Source organism: Hemiscyllium ocellatum, chromosome 1 (genome assembly GCF_020745735.1).
Source record: "Hemiscyllium ocellatum isolate sHemOce1 chromosome 1, sHemOce1.pat.X.cur, whole genome shotgun sequence".
Lineage (NCBI taxonomy): Eukaryota > Metazoa > Chordata > Chondrichthyes > Orectolobiformes > Hemiscylliidae > Hemiscyllium > Hemiscyllium ocellatum.
Window position 1 is genome coordinate 157,311,845 of NC_083401.1, and position 20,696 is coordinate 157,332,540.

Here is a 20,696-nt window from a genome sequence, read left to right on the forward strand (position 1 = left end):
CATCATTGTAGCTGGGCTTTGGTCTGTACAGTGAGAAAGCAGGCAATGTTATGAATTTCCACCCTTCAAATGGTAAATAAATTCCAAATATACATTAAATAGAAGGCATAGCTTTGGGGTTAGATAGGTAAAGATTTAAAAGGGACCTAAGGGGCAATTTTTTCACGCAACGGGTGGTACGTGTGTGGAATGAGCTGTCAGAGGAAGTGGTGGAGCCTCGTACAATTACAACATTTAAAAGGCATCTGAATATGAATAGAAAGGGTTTACAGAAATGTGGGCCAAGGATTAGGTTAGTTTAGGATATCTGGTCAGCATGGATGAGTTGGACTGAAAGGTCTGTTTCTGTGCTGTACGTCTCTATGATTCTATGATTCTAAATCAAGTTGTAATTTTGCACTGGAGCCTTCATAAAAGTATAGAACCATATAATTTAACAGCACAAAAGGAAACCATTTGGCCTATTGTACCTATGCTAGCTCTTTATATTATTTTCTTAAAAATGCCATTGGACTGCCAAGGTTACTTGAGTTGCAGTGGTAGTGTCTCCACCTCCGAGCCAGAAGGACTGGGTTCAAGTCTAACCTGCTCTAAAGGTATGTAATAACATCTCTTATCATATCTAGAATTGGAAAGGTGAGAGGATCCTCATGGAACATTACAGCCACAAACCTTGGATGGGCTGAATGGTCTGTTTCTGAGATGACATCCCTTGATAAAACATTTCCCAATCATAGCATTTATTGAAATAGTCCAGTGGGATTTTTAAGAAAAGAATACAAAGAGCAACCGGGGGCTTATTAGACCAAATGGTCTCCTATCCTGTCATTAGGTTATATGATTTGGAGATGCCAGTGTTGGACTGGGGTGTACAAAGTTAAAAATCACACAACACCAGGTTATAGTCCAACAGGTTTAATTGGAAGCACTAGCTTTCGGAGCGACGCTCCTTTATGAGGATGGAGCAGTGCTACGAAAGCTAGTGTGCTTCCAATTAAACATGTTGGACTATAACCTGGTGTTGTGTGATTTTTAAATTAGATTATATGGTTCTATGCAAAATTCCAACTTGATTTAATATATGTTTAGAATTTACTTACCATTTGAAGGATGAAAATACATAACATTGACTGCTTTCTCAGTGTCCCAACCAAAACCCAGATACAATGATGTCATTAAGTATAGTTATGTGCTTGTTAGATATCTTAGAAACCCAAATCTGATACTGACAGACTTCCCATGAATTAAGACCACAGATGATGATTTTTTTTCTCTCTGAAACTTAACTGCAATATATGCAATTATTCTCTAACGCAGACAAAGGTGAAATCTTATAGCGATGTGATAAACATGGGCTACGGTGAAATGTGTGACAGAATCAGGTAATAACTGCAGTGAGGCCCATTTCAATGTTGAGGTCATAGAACAATGGAACAGTACAGGGCAGGAAAGGGCCCTTTGGTCCATTATGTTGTGCTGAACATGATGCCAAATTAAACTAATCCCTTCTGCCTGCCTTTGGTCCTTACCCCTCCATTCCTTGTATTTTCACGTGCTTATCTAAAAGTCCCACTCGCGTTGACATAAGTGCCTCCACCATTACCGCGGCAGCATATTCCAGGCCATTCTCTGTAAAAGTCTTGTCCCTCACATCTCCTTTGAACTTTCCCCCCTCACCTTAAATCCATGTCCCCTTTATGTTAGACACTTCAACTCCAGGAGAAAGATTCTGACTGTCAACACTATCTGTACATTTCATAATTATATAGACTTCCATCACGTCTCCCCTCAGCCTCTGCTGTTCCAGAGAAAATGGTCCAAGCTTTTCTAACCTCTTCTTATAGCTCATACCCTTTAATCCAGGCAGCATCCTGGTAAACCTATTCTGCACCCTCTCCAAAGTCTCCACACCCTTCCTGTAAATGTGGCAACCAGAATTGAACCTAATGCTCTAAATAAGGCCTTTCTTTCTCTTTCTCTCTCTCTTTCTCTCTCTACCTTTGTGTTTTTTCACAAGGGACCTGGCAAGATTCCAACTGGGCAGCAGTGAATTGCCATTGACGGGGATTAACACTTGTCAAGCACCTTGGTAACACTACAACTCGGCTTATTACTATTCACCCTCCCTTTCTATCAAACCTGCCAAACAAGCCCGGCATCAGGAAAGCTCAAGAAGGAAATCAAAGCATGTATCTGACGAATTCAGCTCACTGCTTTTCTGAACAACCTCCATCTTGAACAGCGGTTAGCAGCTGATCAGGGCTTTATCCACAGGCCCAAGTCACATGCACTTGTCATCTATGGACTTGAGATCTGGCATCTGCCAACCCAATATATGCATAGCCTTGTATTTCAGCACACAGCAGCAGTGGGCATTGAGAAGACGGAAGCAGAAGACTGAGAGGCAGCATGGTGGCCTAGTTGCTAGCGCTGTTGTCTCACAGTGCCGGGAACCCCCGGCTTGATTTGAACCTCGGATGACTTACCTGTGTGGAGTTTGCACATTCTCCCCGTGTCTGTGTGAATTTCCTCTGGGTGCTCTGGTTTCCTCTCACAGTCCAAAGATGTGTAGATTGAATGGATTGGCTGTGCTAAATTGCCCATAGCACTGTAGATGGATTCGCCATGTGATATGTGGGGTCACAGAGATAGGGTAAGGGGGGGGATTGGGTCTGGACTCAGAAGGTCAGTGTGACTCGATGGACCGAATGGCCTGTTTTCACACTGGAGGCATTGCATGAGCACACAGATGGGGACCCAGGTCATGGACCAGACTGCTTGTGAAGGCTTCGCATTTGTTCATTTGTAGCGGCCGGTGTGCTCACAACTGCCATGCCTCGTGTCAAGTTGCTCTGCATTTCATTGCTGAGATTTTCCATGAGCTGTTCGTATGTTGGCACTTCTGTCGGAGCCAAAATCGACTGCCAGTCTAAGGGGCTTTTGGATGCTTGCCATGCTTGTTAATATTGAAATCGGGTGGGGGGGGGGTGCTGCAGGGGGGGATAACTTGCTGTGTGTCACGCTGAGGTAGCACATATATCTGCCCATGTGGCCAACATGCTGCACATTTATTCATCCAAATGGCCATGGGAAAAACTGCTGGAGGCTAGTTCAAGCAAGAAGGTCTGTCTAACAGTGGGCACTGGTGTCATCAGTCTGCTCATAGTCTGTAGAGAAAATGAGGATGGCAGATGTTGGAGATCAGAGTTGAGTTTGTGGTGCTGGAAAAGCACATCCGGTCAGGCAGCCTCTGAGGAGCAGGAGAATCGACGTTGCGGGCATAAAGACTCAGGAATGAGATGATGCCTGAAACATCGATTTTCCTGCTCACGGTCTGTAGAGAGCCCACTGGCACCGCCGCGGTCAGTGGTTGGTTTACCATGCTCAAGTTCCGGTGATCTGTCCCAGTCCAATTTTGGGGCGGCTCTTCAGTGGTCAGTCCTGTAGAGCCAGCAGCAACAATGAGAGGAATCCTACACCATTATTCGGGGAGCTGCAAAACAGCAGCAGGGGGTCTGCTCAGTCGTGTCAGAGTCAGTCACAGGTCGAGATGAAAGGAGGTGCATCGGTAGATATATCTGAAGTATGTGGGAGAGCTTCAGGCTGCAGCAGGGATCAATGACAGAAGGGTGAAGAGGCAAGGCTGAGAAGGAAACAGAGGCATTTCTAATTGAGGGGCTAAGGGCAATAACAGGGAGGAATTTCAAGTTGAATGGGTGGAATTAGGAACACATTGCAACACACAGTAAACTACTGGGGGTGGGGAGTGGCAGTACTTACTATTACTGTGTCCTCCTCTGGGAAAGCATAGAGGAGCAGGGTAGGTATCAGAAAGGTGTAATACTGGCATCCAGGACAGGGAGGACAGTTGGAGATGCCATTCAAAATGGTGGGTCTCTACCCTAGGGGGTAGGAAGGGCTTGGTTTGTAATGGGCTGTAGTGCACGATAATAGGGGCATGGGGAGGTTGTGGGGTGGGTGGAGAACCTGGTGATGAGGCTGGGCCAGCTGCTGATGTTATCCAGCTTAATCTGTGTTACCAGCCCATCATTTTTCAGATGCAAAGTGGGAATAGAAAATAGCTGGAACAGCATTCAGGGATGGGCAAAAGGAAGTGCCAGCTGCACGGCCGAAATGCAGAGTCCATGTTTGCTGGATGCCACGGCACTGGTCTGACAAAACAAAACCTGAAGTAGCTGCTTGCAAATTGCAGTGACTTTGGATTTGCAACCATTGCATCACCCATTTCATATACAGTCAGACAGGAAGAAGGGCTTAGGCATCTGAAGCCATAGAGTTGGGAGGCTGGTGTTGTGACACCAGCAACTGGTTTTAGCTGCCATGTGGTGGTCATTTAGTCAGTACGACACCTTCAGGAGGTTACAGCATGTGTTGAGGTAGAGGATGGATGTCCAATGCAGACATGTTCCCTGTTATCTGAGTGTTAGTGTGTTCGGTATAGCTGTGTTGAGTTCAGCCCTCATCTTTGGAGTTTGCCACAGTTCTGAGAGTTATCAAACTCTTTTGCTCCATCTCTGTCCAATTTAGATCGAGTGATGACCCCCTGCTGCGGTTGGATGTTGGTTGCGGGGACTGCCTATCTAAGAAGGCGAAGGCAGGGAGACGGCAGGACGGATGGCATGCCCAGGAGCAGCATCAGGCCAGCGGAGAGGATGAGGAGCTCTCAGCTCAGAGAGGCGTCACAGACACAAGGCCCCTGGGGATCGGTAGCCTGGACAGGAGGCCCAGAATTCTCCAGTCACAGTTCCATTTTTGGGCCGTGGGTGAGTTACAGGGCCAACACAGACTTCATTGTCCCAAGACATGGTGACGGAACGGTGTCAGATGCTGAAGCAAACCTAAGGCCTATCTCTCCCTGGGGCTGTGAAGGTCACTACCATGCCAAATTTCAACATAACTGGCTCCATTCTTTAGCGATGTGTGATCTGTGCAGGATTTCTCAGTTGTACACTCACATATGCATCAGGAGGATGTCTGATGCCATCTGTGCAAGATCGCACCAGTAAGATTGAGAAACAGGGCTGAGTTCTGCGATCCCCCAGGTACCGGCTGCATTGACTGCACACAGTCACACATACTGAGAGGGTCACATACCACAACGTTGTGGAATACATCAATAGGAAGAGAAATATTCCATGAATGTTCAGGAGATCTGTGATCATCGTTACCACTTCCTGGACATGTGTTCCCACTTCCCTGGCAGTTGTCATAACTTGTCATAACTTATACGTTCTGGAACACTGTTGTACCCGGTGCGTTTGGGGGTCTGGGTGCCTTATAAGGCTTGTTACCATAACACAGCTCATCAACTGATGCAGATATAATGCTGCCCCATGCATCAACCACGGTGGTGGTGAAACAGAGTATAGGGCTGTTGACATCCAATAACCCTGCTGGGTTGAGGAGGGGCCCTCCAGTATAGTCTGAACATCATCCTAGCTTTGCTATGGACTACACAATTGGAACAGGCACCAAGATGATTGCAGCATTCAGTTATCAATTCAGTTATTATTTCAGTCATAGTTTCTAAATATGATTGGTATTGTGGGGGAAACTTATAGCCGCTGACATCTTTGCTTCTGTTCATTTTCGCATTCTGTAAATAAATGTCGACATTTGTGTTTAAATATGTCTAACTCCTTGCCTGTAATTGATGTTTCCCTACTCTACAACAACCAAAATCAGAGTTAAGAGTGTGGTGCTGGAAAAGCACAGCAGGTCAGGCAGCATCCGAGGAGCAGGAGAATCAATGTCTCAGGCATAAGCCCTTCATCAGGAATGAGGCTTGTGGGACGGGGTCTGGGGGGAAGGTAGATGAGAGTGTGATAGGTGGATGGAGGTGGGGGAGAAGGTGATAGGTCAGAGAGGAGGGTGGAGTGGATAGGTGGGAAGGAAGATGGACAGGGAGGACAGTTCAAGACAGTGGTGCTGAGCTGGAAGGGCTTATGCCCAAAACGTCGACTCTTCTGCTCCTCAGATGCTGCTTGACCTGCTGTGCTTTTCCCACACCACACAATGGTCTCTCATCTCCAGCATCTGCAGTCCTCACTTTCTCCTAATAACAAGAAAGGGTTCTACAATGGTCAGTGGGGACATTGTTGGCTAAGTGGGCACATGGAAGAATGTGGCTGGTAAGAGGGAAAGTGGCCTGGCCTGGTGCTTAAACCGTGACTAGGGTGAGAAAATGATGTTCCAGGCATGAGGGAGAGTCAGCAATGTCACCAGTGTGCTATCGGCAATGTGTGTTTGTGGCTGCTGTACCATGACATTGCTAGTGAGGGCAAATACTGGATTGCAAATGCTTGTCCACTTGCACAGCAGCCTTTCAAACATGACGTGAGCACAAAGGATGCTGATATTTGGGCGACTATTTGCTGAACCGTGAGTTGTTAGGTGAATTGGCCATGCTAAATTGCCCAAAGTGATAGGGGAATGGGTCTGGGTGGGTTGCTCTTCGGCGGGTCGGTGTGGACTTGTTGGGCCGAAGGGCCTGTTTCCACACTGTAAATAATCTAATCTAAAATCTAAGCTAATCTTGTTCTGAGATTGTCACTTGGTAAGGTAGGGCAGAAATCAGACATGAGAGTCACTGTAAGGGTAGGCTTCGCAATTAGAGAACTTGCTAGGCCTTGTGACACGAAGCTCCAAAACTTCTGCAACTCAGACTTTAAAATGTCAGATGGAAGCCTGTGATTGTTAAAAAATGTATATAAAAGACTAGCATTTGTTCATTTGAAAATGAAGATTCCTGATTGCAAAGTGCTTTTCAGGGTTTCAGGACTTCTCAAAGATTTAGACAACCAATGAAGTGTAGTCATGACAGTAAAATAGGAATGTGCCCACAGAATACTTTCACAAACAGCAATTAAATAAATTACCTAAAAGACCTTCTTTTGTGACTTGAGTGGGGACCAGTATTGATCAGGACAGTTGTCCTCAGGAAGATGGTGGTGGGCTGCCTTTTTAATTGCTTCATTCCAAATGGGAAAGGTACATCCACAAGGAAGTTAGGGAGAGAGAGGCAGAAAATTCATCCAATGACAGTGAAGGAATTACAATCTATTTCCAAGATGGAATAGTACGTAGCCTGCAGTGAAACCCTGTGTTGCACTGATGCTTCCAGGAGGTAGAGGTCACAGGTTTGCAAGGTGTTGTCGAATGAGGTTTGGGTGAGTTGTCACAGTGTGTATTTTACCTCCTACTACTACGTGCCAGTGATGGAAGGAATGAACGTTTCCATGGTGGATGCAATGTTGTTCAAGTTAATTACTTTGTCCTGGTTGAAGTTCAGCCGCATGAAGCCAGGCTGTCCAAACAAGTGGCGAGTATACTGCTTGGTAAAAATAATGACTGCAGATGCTGGAAACCAGGTTCTGGATCAGTGGTGCTGGAAGAGCACAGCAGTTCAGGCAGCATCCAAGGAGCAGCAAGTTAAGTTTTTAGTCAATGGTAACCCTCTCGGAATGTCAGGATTGGCATACTCACCCATGACAACGCCATTGAATGCTAGGGGGAAATGGTCAGATTCTTTCTGAATGAAAACCATTGCCTGGCATTTGTGGAGTATAAATGTTACTTGCCATCTATCAGCCCAAACTGATGTGCTCGGCTCTCCTATCGTTGTGAACGGAGCCTCCTCCTATAGTGCTGCTGTGCAATGCCAGGCACTTGGGTTTGATTCCATCTTCTGGTGACTGTCTGTGTGGAGTTTACACGTTCTCCCGTGTCTGTGTGGGTTTCCTCCGGGTACTCCGATTCCCCACAGTACAAAGATGTGCAGGTTAGGTGGATTGGCCATGTTAAATTGCCCATAGTGTCCAGGCTAGCTGGGTTAGCCATGGGAAATGTAAGGTTACAGGGATACGGTAGGGGGGTGTGGGATGCTGTTCATGGGATGAATGGCCTGTTTCTACAATACAATGAGTTAGAATCCCTCCAGTGTGGAAACAGGCCATTTAGCCCAACCAGTCCACACCGACCATCCGAAAACTATCCCACTCAGATCTCTTGCCCTGTCCTATTACTGTACATTTCCCCTGACTAATGCACCTAACCTACATATCCCTGAACACTACAGGCAATTTAGCTTGGCCAATCCACCCAACCTGCACATCTTTGGATTGTGGGAGGAACCAGATCACCCAGAGGAAACCAACATAGACAGTCGCCTGAGGCTGGAATCGAACCCAGGTCTCTGGCGCTGTGAGGCAGCACTGCTAACTACCGAGCCACTGTGCCACCCTATTGTTATACATCAGTGCAAAAGATAATGCTGAAGCATTTGCAGTACATTGCAATAGAAGGATTCATGGAAGACAAGCAGGAGCCTGGAAGAACACAGCAAGCCAGGAGGTGGAGAAGTTGTTTTCAGGTGTAACCTTCTTCAGAACTGGAGGGTGGATGTGCGGGGAGCTGCAGGGAAAGGGGGATGGGCGGTGAGTGGTGAGGTGGGGATAGGTGAAGACAGGTAAAGGATATGACCTGGTTGGTCAATGGGAGGAATGAATCCGGGTAGCTGGAAGGGAGGGTTGATTGACAAATGGAAGGGAAGGGAGGAGGAGGGGGAGATTCATGACTCTCTGTGAGGGAAATAAAGTTTTCCTCTTCTATATTCCATTTAGTTTAAACTATGTTCTTGATCTTCCAACAAGAGGAAATATGTTTGCTATATCGACTCTTCCAAGACCATTCAAGAGCTTAAATGTTACAATCAAGTCACTTCCTATTCTCTTAAACTACAGCCTAGCCTGTCCAAACTTTCCTCACAAATAAACCACCCATTTCTGACAACCATGTAGTAGACAATGGCTTTACAACTTACATTTAATGATGAAATTGCACTACGCAAAGTGCTCCAAATGGGGTCTCATCAGTGCCCTGTATAACTGCAACATAATCTCTTTACTCATGCAGTTCCATTCCCAATAATCAATAATGAACACGAGGGTACATGTCATCTGAAAGGGCTCTCAACGCCCTCAAAGAATACTCTTAGAAGGCACCCACTATTAAAATTACTAAGGAATTTTATACAAAGACACTCACAGTCAAAGAGAAATTCATAGATGTCAGCCCAGGGAGATGACAGCAGACTCAGAAGACTGGAAGGAAGGCAGCATAAGAGACTGTATGGACTTTGAGAGATTGAGCTAATTTAATGTTTTATCATTATGTTTCTGGAGCAGCATTTTAACGGCATTGGGACCAGATACTGATCAGCTAAGAGAAAGGGGCTCAGATTTGTTAATAATGTTTTGTTTAGTGATCACTGTTAGAGTTTAGGAAAATAAATTGTTACGTTTCTTTAGACAGCAGAAGTCAGGAGTTTTCTATCACTCGCTCACATTTTTAACATATTATGAGGTGAGGTGAGTTTTTCTGGGTGTTTTAGTTTTAATTAGCAGAGGGATTCAACCTTTGCATAGTAACTGATCGGGAGCTCCGGGTCCAGGATTTGGATGGATTTAGATGAATCTGGATGGATCAGGTCTGGGAGCTGGATGAATTTTGACAGATTTGAACAGCTTTGGCATATGAAAAGTCCCAGCAGATTTCAGCACACACTTAGTCGTTAGTGTCCTAGATTAAAATAAAACAAAACGTAGGTGAGAAAATCTGTTTAATTTTGGCTACTTGTAGTTGGTTCGATTAAAAGTGAGAGAAATGGCACTTTCAGTTACTAAATGTTTTCTGGGGGTGGAAGAAGTGATTTTGGGAAAAGTGAGCAAGGAGAGGCTGCAAATGGCAGACAAGCTGGAGAAGGGGTTGCCTCTATCTCTGAAAAATGATAAGGTTATTGCTGAAATAGCTCAACATTTAAATGTGGTGGAAAGGCCATTAGAAACTTTGGAAATCGCTAAAATATAATTGCAGATAAAGCAACTTGAGTCAAAGGAGACAGAAAGAGAGAGAAGATTCTCAGCAGAGCAAAGGGAAAAAAAAGGAAGACAAGAAAGAGAAAAAGAGAGAGAGTTTGAACTTTCGAAATTGTGAATCAGGAAAGTCAAGTTTACAGAATGGTGATGAAGGGCGAAGGTAGGCATGTATACAGATATATTAAAACACTGCCACATTTCGATGAGAAAGATGTCAAAGCCTTTTTTATTTCTTTTGGAAAATTGGCTAGGCAGATGGGGTGGCCAGAGAGCTTGTGGGTAACGCTAGTTCAGATTAAGCTGGTAGGCTGGGCTAGTGGGGTGTTCGCAATGGTGTCAGATGACGGGTCAAGAGGCTATGCACATGTCAAACAGACTTTGTGGGCGGCATGGTGGCACAGTGGTTAGCACTGCTGCCTCACAGCGCCTGAGACCCGGGTTCAATTCCCGACTCAGGGGACTGACTGTGTGGAGTTTGCACGTTCTCCCCGTGTCTGCGTGGGTTTCCTCCGGGTGCTCCGGTTTCCTCCCACAGTCCAAAGATGTGCGGGTCAGGTGAATTGGCCATGCTAAATTGCCTGTAGTGTTAGGTAAGGAGTATGGGTGGGTTGCGCTTCGGCGGGTCGGTGTGGACTTGTTGGGCCGAAGGGCCTGTTTCCACACTGTAAGTAATCTAATGTAATCTAATTAAAAAAAAAACTATTTTGAGTGCCAATGAATCAGTACCAGAAGTGTATAGATAGCAGTTCAGAAACATGAGGAAGGAACCAGGTCAGACCCAGTTCAAGAGAATTAAACACAGCAATTTTGATAGATGGGTGTGGGCCTTAAAAATATACAAGGTACATGAGGCTGTAAGGGAGACTATTCTGATGCAGGAGTTTAAAAAGTCATTTCATTCCCAATTATGTGAATGAACAGAAAGTTCAAGAAGTGAGAAGAACATCAAAGATGGCAGATGAATATACAATGATACAGAAGGCGAAATTTAGCTTCCAGCAAGAATTTCATCCCAACAAAGATACAAACTGCAAGAAGAAGAGATCCTTTTCGACAGAAGAAAAGGTAGATCACATCGGGAATGGCTTACCACAAAGGCAAAAGGAAACCCAAGAGGGTGGGAAGGAGGTGAAAGGCCTCAGGTGTTTTCACTGTAATGGAGTGGGACACAGAAAATTACAGTCCCGATGGTTCCCGAAAGGCAGTGGGAAAAGGTGTTTTCACTGCCAGCAGGTGGGACACATGCCAGTTGTTGAAGGAAGGCACTGGTGGAAAAAGGATGTGGAAAAAGAGGCTAAACCAGTGAGGTTAGGGAAAGTAGTAAAATAGTGGGGCGTGTGTGTGTGGGTATGTGTGTGTGGAGGGGTGTGTGAGTGTGTATGTGGGTGTGTGTGTGTGGGTGTGTGTGTGGGTGTGTGTGCGTTGGTGTGTGTGTGGGTGTGTGTGTGGGGTGTGTGTGTGTGGGTGTGTGGTGGTGTGTGTGGGGAGTGTGTGTGAGGGTGTATGTGGGTGTGTGTGGGTATGTGTCTGGGGGTCTCTGTGTGTGTAGGTGTGTGTGGGGAGTGTGTGTGTGGGTATGTGTGTGGGTATGTGTGTGGGTGTGTGTGTGGTGTGTGTGTGTGTGTGGTGTGTGTGTGTGTGTGCGGGTGTGTGTGTGTGAGGGCGTGTGGGGAGTGTGTGTGTGGGTGTGTGTGTGTGGGGGTGTGGGGGGTGTGTGTGTGTGGGTGTGTGGGGTGTGTGTGTGGGGTGTGTGTGTATGGGTGTGTGGTGTGTGTGGGGCGTGTGTGTGTGTGGGGGTGAATGTGTGGGGAGTGTGTGAGGGATGTGTGTGGGTGGGGAGTGTGTGTGTGGGTGTGTGTGTGTGGGTGGGGAGTGTGCGTGTGGGTGTGTGTGTGTGGAAAGTGTGTGTGGGGTGTGTGTGGGTGGGGAGTGTGTGTGTGGGGCGGTGTGGGTGTGTGTGGGTATGTGTGTGTGCATGGGTGGGTATGTGTGTGGGAGGGGTGTGGGGGTGGGTGGGGGGTGTGGGGGGGCCAGTGTGTGTGGGAGGGGTGTGGGGGTGGGTGTGTGTGTGTGTGGTAGTGTGTGTGGGGAGTGTGTGTGGGTGTGTGTGTGTGTGTGGGTGTGTGTGGGGGGGATGTGTTGGGGTGTGTGTGGGGAGTGTGTGGGTGGGTGTGTGTGTGGGGGTATGTTTGTGTGGGTGTGTATGTGGGTGTGTGTGGGGGTGTGTGTCTGGGTGTGTGGGGTGTGTGTGTGGGTGTATGTGTGAGGAGTGTGTGAGGGGTGTGTGTGGGTGGGGAGTGTGTGTGTGTGTGTGTGTGTGTGGGTGTGTGTGTGGAGAGTGTGTGTGGGGTGTGTGTAGGTGGGGAGTGTGTGTGTGGAGCAGTGTGGGTGTGTGTGGGGGTGTGTGTGGGATGTGTGTGTGTGTGTGTGGGTGTGTGTCGGGGGGGAGTGTGTGTGGGAGGGGTGTGGGGGTGGGTGTGTGGGTGTGTGTGTGGTAGTGTGTGTGGGGAGTGTTGTGTGGGGGGTGTGTGTTGGGGTGTGTGTGGGGAGTGTGTGTATGGGTGTGTGTGGGGGGGTGATGTTTGTGTGGGTGTGTGTATGGGTGTGTGTGGAGGTGTGTGGGTGTGTGTGTGGTGTGTGTGTATGGGTGTGTGTGTGTGTGTATGGGTGTGTGTGGGGGTGCATACAAGACTATCAGAGGATTAGATAGGGTAGACAGTGAAAGTCTTTTTCCTAGGATGATGATGTCAGTGTGTACGAGGGGGCATAACTACACATTGAGGGGGTGATAGATTTAAGACAAATGTCAGAGGCAGGTTCTTTACGCAGAAAGTGGTAAGGGCGTGGGATGCCCTACCTGCTAATGTAGTCAACTCAGCCACATTAGGGAGATTTAAACAATCCTTAGATAAGCACATGGATGATGATGGGCTATTGTAGGGGGACAAGCTGAGAATAGTTCACAAGTCGGCGCAACATCGAGGGCCGAAGGGCCTGTTCTGCACTGTATTGTTCTATGTTCTATGAAACCCCAAGAAAAGTAGAGGAGCTGCAGGAGAGTGACAGTCTAGGCAGGGGCTTAGTATGGAGTTAGTGCCAGATCTCGAGAAGAACTTCATCGCTGTGGGCGAAGTTTACTCAGGAAGAACAGGGGGTGAAGGAAAAAAAATTACAATTTTAAGAGATACGGAATCTGGTCAGTCTCTAATACTAAGAGATAAAAGTATCTGGACTCATTCTGAACACTTACCAGAGAGGGTGATAATTTGTGGACAGAGATTTAGCATTCCCTTGTGTAAGGCCAGGTTGGGAGAGCCAAGTCAAAACTGGGATAGTGATAGTGGGAGTGATTGATGTCAGTTCCAGGAATGCAGTTTGTTCTTGGAAACAATCTAGCAGGATCCAAGGTGGTAGTAACACCTCTTTTGGTGGAGACGCCAAATGAAAACCAAGGAATTGTGTAGTTAAAGGAAAAATACTATGGAATTTTTCCAGACTGTGTCATAACAAGATCCCACTATCATAAGTTGCAGCACAAAGGAAAATCTAAAGATAAAGACAAAGGAGTTGAGGTTCAGTCAGCTGACATCTTGTTTGATATAATGGTACAGGGAAAACATGATCAGATAGAAGGTAAGGCAGAGGTGGTTAACCCTGAAAGGGTGAATGGACTTACAATAGAAAGATGAGATGATAGAAGATCGATATCATGATGCATCTGAAAAGAAATCAGATTGTATTCCCTGGGGTTATTATCTTAAGGTAGAATCCTAAGGTGAAAACGGAGACCGCGGCAGGATGGTGCAGAAGAGAAATGGGCGGAAATGCATCAGCTTGTGTTGCCGGTAGCATACTGACAGGAAGTGTTACGGGTAGCGCATGAACTACCAGTAGGAGGTCACCGAGCGGTGAGGGAGACTCAGGCTAAGGTACAAAAGCACTTCTATAAGGATGTGGTTGAATTTTGCTGGACATGCCATATGTGCCAAATGGTAGCGAAGCCGTAGTCGGTAATAAACCAGCCCTTTTGTTGCTAACCATAACGGATGTGTCTACCAGATTTCCAGAGACAATTCCGTTATGGAATGTTAAAGCAAAAAGGGAAGTGGAAGAGTTAGTAGCTTTCTTTACCCGGTGTGGGCTACCTAGAGAGATTCAGTCAGTCTAAGAGTGTAAGTTTACTGCTAAACCATATAGGGAAATCATAGATGGCTTAGGCATACAACACTTTAAATCAAGCGCATACCATCCTGAATCCCAGGGAGACTTGGAAAGGCGGCATCAGACCCTGAAGACCATGTTAAGAGCATGCTTAACATGATTACCCGAATGATTGGTATAAAGGTATCCCATTCATGCTGTTTGCCAGTGGGGATGCCCCAAATGATTCAACTCAGTTTACTCCCTTTGAGTCAATCTTCAGACATGAAATGAGAGGACCTTCGAAATTAATTCAGGAAAAATTGATAGGACTGAAGTCAGAGAACTGACACCTAGATTATGTACCTGAAGTGAGAGAGAGATTAAATCAGATAGGGTTTAACTAAACAGTACCTGAAGAGGGCACAGCATAGAATGAAGCAGGAGGCAGATTCAAAACTCTAAAATTCTGATGTTTTCCTGTGGGGATGACATATTAGTGTTCTTACCAGTGGTAGAAGATATATCTTCAAAGCCAGGTTTAGTGGTCCCTATCAAATTGAGAAGAGATTGAGTCAGGTGAACTATCTGGTAAAGGTTCTGAATAGAAAGAAAATGTAATGGTTATGTCATGTGAATATGTTGAAACCTTACTATCAAAGAGACAGAGAGCTGAAGCAACATTTGTTAGTTACTATCTTGCAGATTGAGGAATCAAATCCAGATGACGTGGATTTTGATGTGCCTCAAAATAAGTTAAACAATGAGGAAGTCTTGAAGAATGGATAGGATAGTGAGTTGAATGTCTCAGGGACAAAGAACCGAGCTGAAAGGTTGGTTGCAGCAGTGTGAGGAGATATGTAGGAATAGAATGGGGAGGATTAATGCTATTGTTGTTCTGATAAAACACCCCTTGAGGCTTAATCCTTTCAAAGCCGCACAGGTACAGAAGGAAGTAGGTGCTGTGCTCAATGAAGGCATAATTGAGCCAAGTTTGAGTAAACGGAGTTCTCTGATCGTGGTAGGTCACAAACCAGATGGGACTCAACAGTATCGTGTGCACTGTCAGAAGTTCAACACCATAACTCAACTGGATACATATCCAATATCAAAGGTTGGAGGACTGTGCAGAAAAAAATTTGGACAAGCCACTTACATCACGAAGTTGGACTCCCTACGTGGTGCCTTTATTCGAGAAAGCAAAAGAAGTTTCCATGTTTGTATACCCAGATGGGCTTTTTCAATTCAAAGTGATGCCCTTTGGAATGAAGACTGTAACCACCACATTCCAAAGGGTCCTGAACAGAGTTGTTGTAGGATTAAGTAATTGATCAATCTATCTTGATGATTTAGTGATCTTTAGTCATTCATGGAAAGATCACGTAGTACAGTTGGCAGAGGGTCTTTGAAGGGTTATAGAAGGCAAAACTGGTTATAAATCCAGAAAAGGTTGAATTCACAAAGACAGAGGTGACGTTCTTGGGATGTAACATTGAACATGGAAGGATGACCCCAGAGAAAATACTCCACCATTGAGAAAAAGTTATTGAGCTTGGTCCTGGACTTACAACATTTTAATGTTTATGAGATGAGCAATGGACCACAATCCTCTCACATTTTTGGAAAGATTCAAAGACAAAAATATGAGACAATTTCACTGGAATCTTATGTTACAGAATCTTAATCCACAAACTGCGGGTCGTAAAAATGTTGTTGCAGATGCGTTATTGTGCATTTAATAGAAAATTAATATAGGTAAGATAGAACTGATATGGGTGTGTGTGTGTGTGTGTGTAGAATTAACATGAAAGATGTAACTTAGATTAATGATACATGTATTTAATAACAATGGCTTTAAGATTTAGAAGAAAAAAAATGAAGTCATTGTTTCATTCTGATGATTCATTGTTTTCTTAAGGCATGAGATGTTATAAAGTCAAAAGAGTATATTGTCACTTCATGAGAGAGGTGTCTTTTCTGAGCTGCGAGATTCTGATAGCATATTTGTCTGTGACTCGCTGATTGGTGCAGAGAGTGCGGAGAATTGGTAATATGTAACAATCAGCTTGGGCTTGTGTTTTGAGAAGGCAACCAGTTTTGAATTTAACCAATTAATTTAAATTATGCCGAGGATACCATAAACCAATTGAATTTGAATTTGATTATATTCACAACAATGGACCAATGACAGGGTACGAGTCTTGGAGGTGTAAAAGGAAAGGCATTTTGTAAATTGGTCAGAGCTAACTGGCCATCGAACGTGAGAATACATGTCAACTGAGAGGGGTCTCAACACTCTCAAAGGAAAATCTCAGAAGGCACCATCTATTAAAATTACTGAGGAATTTTAGACAAGGACACCCACAATAAAAAAGAAATTCATAGATGACAGCCCAGGGAGAAGACAGCAGCTTCAGAAGAAAGGCAGCATAAGAGACTGTATGGACTTTGAGATATTGAATTAATTTAATGTTGAATAATTGTGTTGTTGGAGCAGCATTTTGATAGAGTTGGGGTCAGATAGTGACTAGTTAAGAAAAACGGGGTTTGGATTTGTTAATAGTTTCCGTTTAGCATTCACTGTTAGAGTTAGGATAATACATTGTTATTTTTCTTTAGACAGTGGAAATCAGAGGTTTTCTTTCAGTCACTCACGTTTTTAACAGATTAGGAGGCAAGGTGAGTTTTTCCAGGGCCTTTAGTTTTAAGTAGCAGATGCTTTCAACCTCCACGTCGTAACAGGTGCGATCTAGTTATGATAAATTGGGGACTTCACCAAAAGGGTACAGTAGATAGACAACGGCAAACATTTAAAGAATGCATGAAAAACTGCAACAATTATTCATTCTGTCTGGATGAAAGATATAATGGGAGAGGTGGCTCAGCCATGGCTAACGAGGGAAATTAGGGAGAATGTTAGATTCAAGGAAGGGGCCAAACGTAGCAGCAGCCCTCAGGCCTGGGAGTGGTTTAAATTTCAGCAAAAAAGGACAAAAGGATTAATGAAAATTGAATTTTTCAAGGAGGTGATCGGGTGTTGGGATGAAGATAATGTATTCAATGTAGCCCAGTTGGACTTCACTAAGACTGTTGACAGTCCTGGGAGTCCTGAATTCAAGGAAATTTTATGTTTCAATTTGTGGATGCATTGATTGGAGAAGGAGCGATGCTCAAACTTCTCTTGGGCAATAAGGTAGAGCAAGTGACTGAGATGTTAGTGGGAGAGAACTTTGGGACCAATGAACATAATTAGAGTCATAGAGCCATAGAGATGTACAGCACAGAAACAGGCCCTTTGGTCCAACTCGTCCACATGCCAAACAGATATCCTAAGCCAACCTAGTCCCATCTACCAGCACCCAGACCATATCCCGCCAAATCCTTCCTAGTCATGTTACAATGTACCAGAGGTACAGTTAGTAAGTTTGCAGATGACACCAAAATTGGAGGTGTAGTGGACAACAAAGAGGGTTACCTCAGGATCTGGACCGGATGGGCCAAGGGGCTGAGAAGTGGCAGATGGAGTTTAATTCAGATAAAAGTGAGGTGGTGCATTTTGGGAAAGCAAATCTTAGCAGGACTTATACACTTAATGGTAAAGTCCTGGACAGTGTTGCTAAACAAAGAGACCTTGGAGTGTTACAATTTAAATGTTACAATTGTACCAGCCTCCACCACTTCCCCTGGCAGCTCATTCCAGACAGAGTCATTTAGTCATGGAGATGTACAGCATGGAAACAGACCCTTCGTTCCAAACTGTCCATGCCGACCAGATATCACAACCCAACCTAGTCCCACCTGCCAGCACCCGGACCATATCCCTCCAAACCCTTCCTATTCATCCTCTTAAATGTTGCAAGTGTACCAGCCTCCACCACTTCCTCTGGCAGCTCTGGGACCTGAAGGGCAGCTTTTTCACACAAAAGGAGATGTGTGTATAGAAGGAACTGCCAGAGAAAGTGGTAGAGGTGGATACAATTACAGCATTTAAAAGCCATTTGGACAGATACTTAAATAGGAAAGGTTTAGAGGGATATGGGACAAATGTAGGCAAATGGGGCTAATTCAGTTGAGGAAGCCTTGAAGGCATTGCTAATTAAACCAAAGGGTCTGTTTCTGTGCTGTATGACTATATGATGCAACAAACAATGCAATTGCAGCACTAAATGCTGGGAGTGGGATTAGAATTACTAGGTGGGGATTTTCAACAGGCACAAGCTTGCTGGACTGAAGGGCCATTTTCTGAGCTGTAGATCTCTATGATTCTGTAACTGTAAAAGGACAGTTTTAATAAAGGGATGAAAGAATGTTGGGTCTGCAGGAAAGTAGGGTTGAATTAAAATCTGTTCAGCCACGATCTTATTGAATGGCAAAGTGTGTTTGAAAGGGACAGTGGCCTACTTCTATTCCTTATTTGTCTGTTTGCATTCCCTTTGATCCAATCTTTTATCTGCCTTTGCCTCTTCACCGGCTCCTGTGGTGTGTTACCTCCCATAAGCAGCATGGCTGGTGAAAGGTCACTGGTTTTCAGTTGAGAACTCCATTGGTGACCTTACAGAACAGCACCGAGCAGCACCCTGGACCTTGAATACCCAGCTTCAGTCCTGCACTGCATTAGCATGGGGCCTATCAGTTTGGACAGGCTGGCTAACAGACAACAGCAAGGGCAATCACTGACATTAGATTCACTCTGAGGTAAAGCTGTCAAATTGCTTTATATAAGGGATAGTCATGAGCTCATACCTTCAAAGCAGGAATAGCAACTTGTTTTATACAGTGCCTTTAGCATTGCAGGATATAGAAAATGAAAATGTAGGCAGTAGTAACAGGAATAAGCCATTCAGCTCCTCAAACCTGTTCCACCATCCAACTAGATCTCAGTAAAAGTTCAATCTCAATGTCACTTTACTAGTGGTCCCATATAACTTGTGATGTTATTTAGAAATGTATTAATATCTGTTTTGAACATAATCAATGGCAGAGCCTCAAGTATCCTCTGGGATAGACAACTCCAAAAATTCAATATCTTCTGAGTGAGAACATTGTCCTCATCTTAGTCTGAAATGACCTATCCTATTCTAAGTTTCTAGATTCGACAAATAGGGAAACATCCTTCCTACATCTGTCTTGTCAAGCCCAGCAAAAATGCTGTATGCATTTTCTTCGGTGTGTTCTGATTCTTCTAAACTTTCGAGAATCCAAGTTTTAGTCTCCTCCATCTCTCCTCACACAACAATCTCATTATCCCAACGATCAGACTGGCAAACCTCCATGCACTCCCTCTAAGACAAGTATATCCTTCTTCAGGCAAGTTCAGAAGTCACATGACACTAGGTTATAGTCCAAAAGGTTTATTTGAAATCACAAGCTTTCAGAGTGCAGCTCCTTCGTCAGGTGACTTCACTCCAAAAGCTTGTCCTTCCAGATAAACCTGGTGTTGTGTGACTTCTGACCTTGTCAACCCCAGTCCAACACTGGCATCTCCGCATCATGGCTTCCTTGGGTAAGGAGACCAAAACTATACATAATACCTCAGGTGCACTCTCTCAAAAACTCCATAAGACCATAAGTAAATAAAATATAAGAGCAGAATTAGGCCATTTGGTCCATGGCTGATATGTTTTTCAAGCCCATTCTCCCTATAACCCTTGGTTCTCTTACTAATTAAGAATCTAAAATCCACTCAATGACTTAGCCTCCACAGTCTTATGTGGGAATGAGTTCCACAGATTAGCCACAGTTTGGCTGCAGAAGTTCTCCTCATCTCAGTTTAAAAGGGTGGTCCCTTCACTCTGAAGCTGTGCTCTCAGATCCTAGTCTCGTCTACCAATGGAGACATCTTCTCTGGAAGTTTCAGTGAGATCCCCTCTCATCTTTCTAAACTCCAAAGAGTACAGACCCCAGAGATCTCAACCATTCTTCGAATGACAAGCCCCGGAATCTTTTTTGTAACCGTCCTCTGAAATCGCTCTAACTCCTGTACATCCTTCCTTAGACATAGAGCTCCAAATTGATCACAATATTCCAAATACGGCATAACCAGAGCCTTGTACAGCCTCAGCAACACATCTCAGCTCTTGTATTCTAGCCCTCTTTAAATGAATGCTAACATTGCATTTGTCCTCGTAGCTACCAACTGAACCTGCATGATAACTTTAACAGAATCCTGAACAGGGACTCGTAAGTCGCTTTGTGCTTCAAATTTCTGAAATCAGGCATGATATCCTCTTGACGCAGCTGTGCTAACCCAGTCCTATTTCACCATTCACTTCTGCAATCTCAGCCCTAATAATGGACTCTAAAATCATACCAATGACTGAAATCGGGCTAGCCAGGTCTATGGTTTCCTGTTTTCTGCCTCCCTCCCTTCTGAAACAGCAATGTCCCATTAATCTTTTTCCAGACCTCTGTGACCCTCCCTAACTTGAGTGATTCCTGAAAGATCATTACGGTTGTCTCCACAATTCCTCAGCTATCCCCTTCACAAATCTGGGGTGTAGTCCATCTGGTCCGGGTGATTATCAATCTTCAGCAACCCCAAAACATTCTCCTTAATGATGGCCACTCAGCCCACCTCTGCCTTCTAACTCTTTTGAAGTTATAAGATGCTACTGGTGTCTTGCACCATGAAGATTGATGTCAAGTACCTATTCAGTTCCT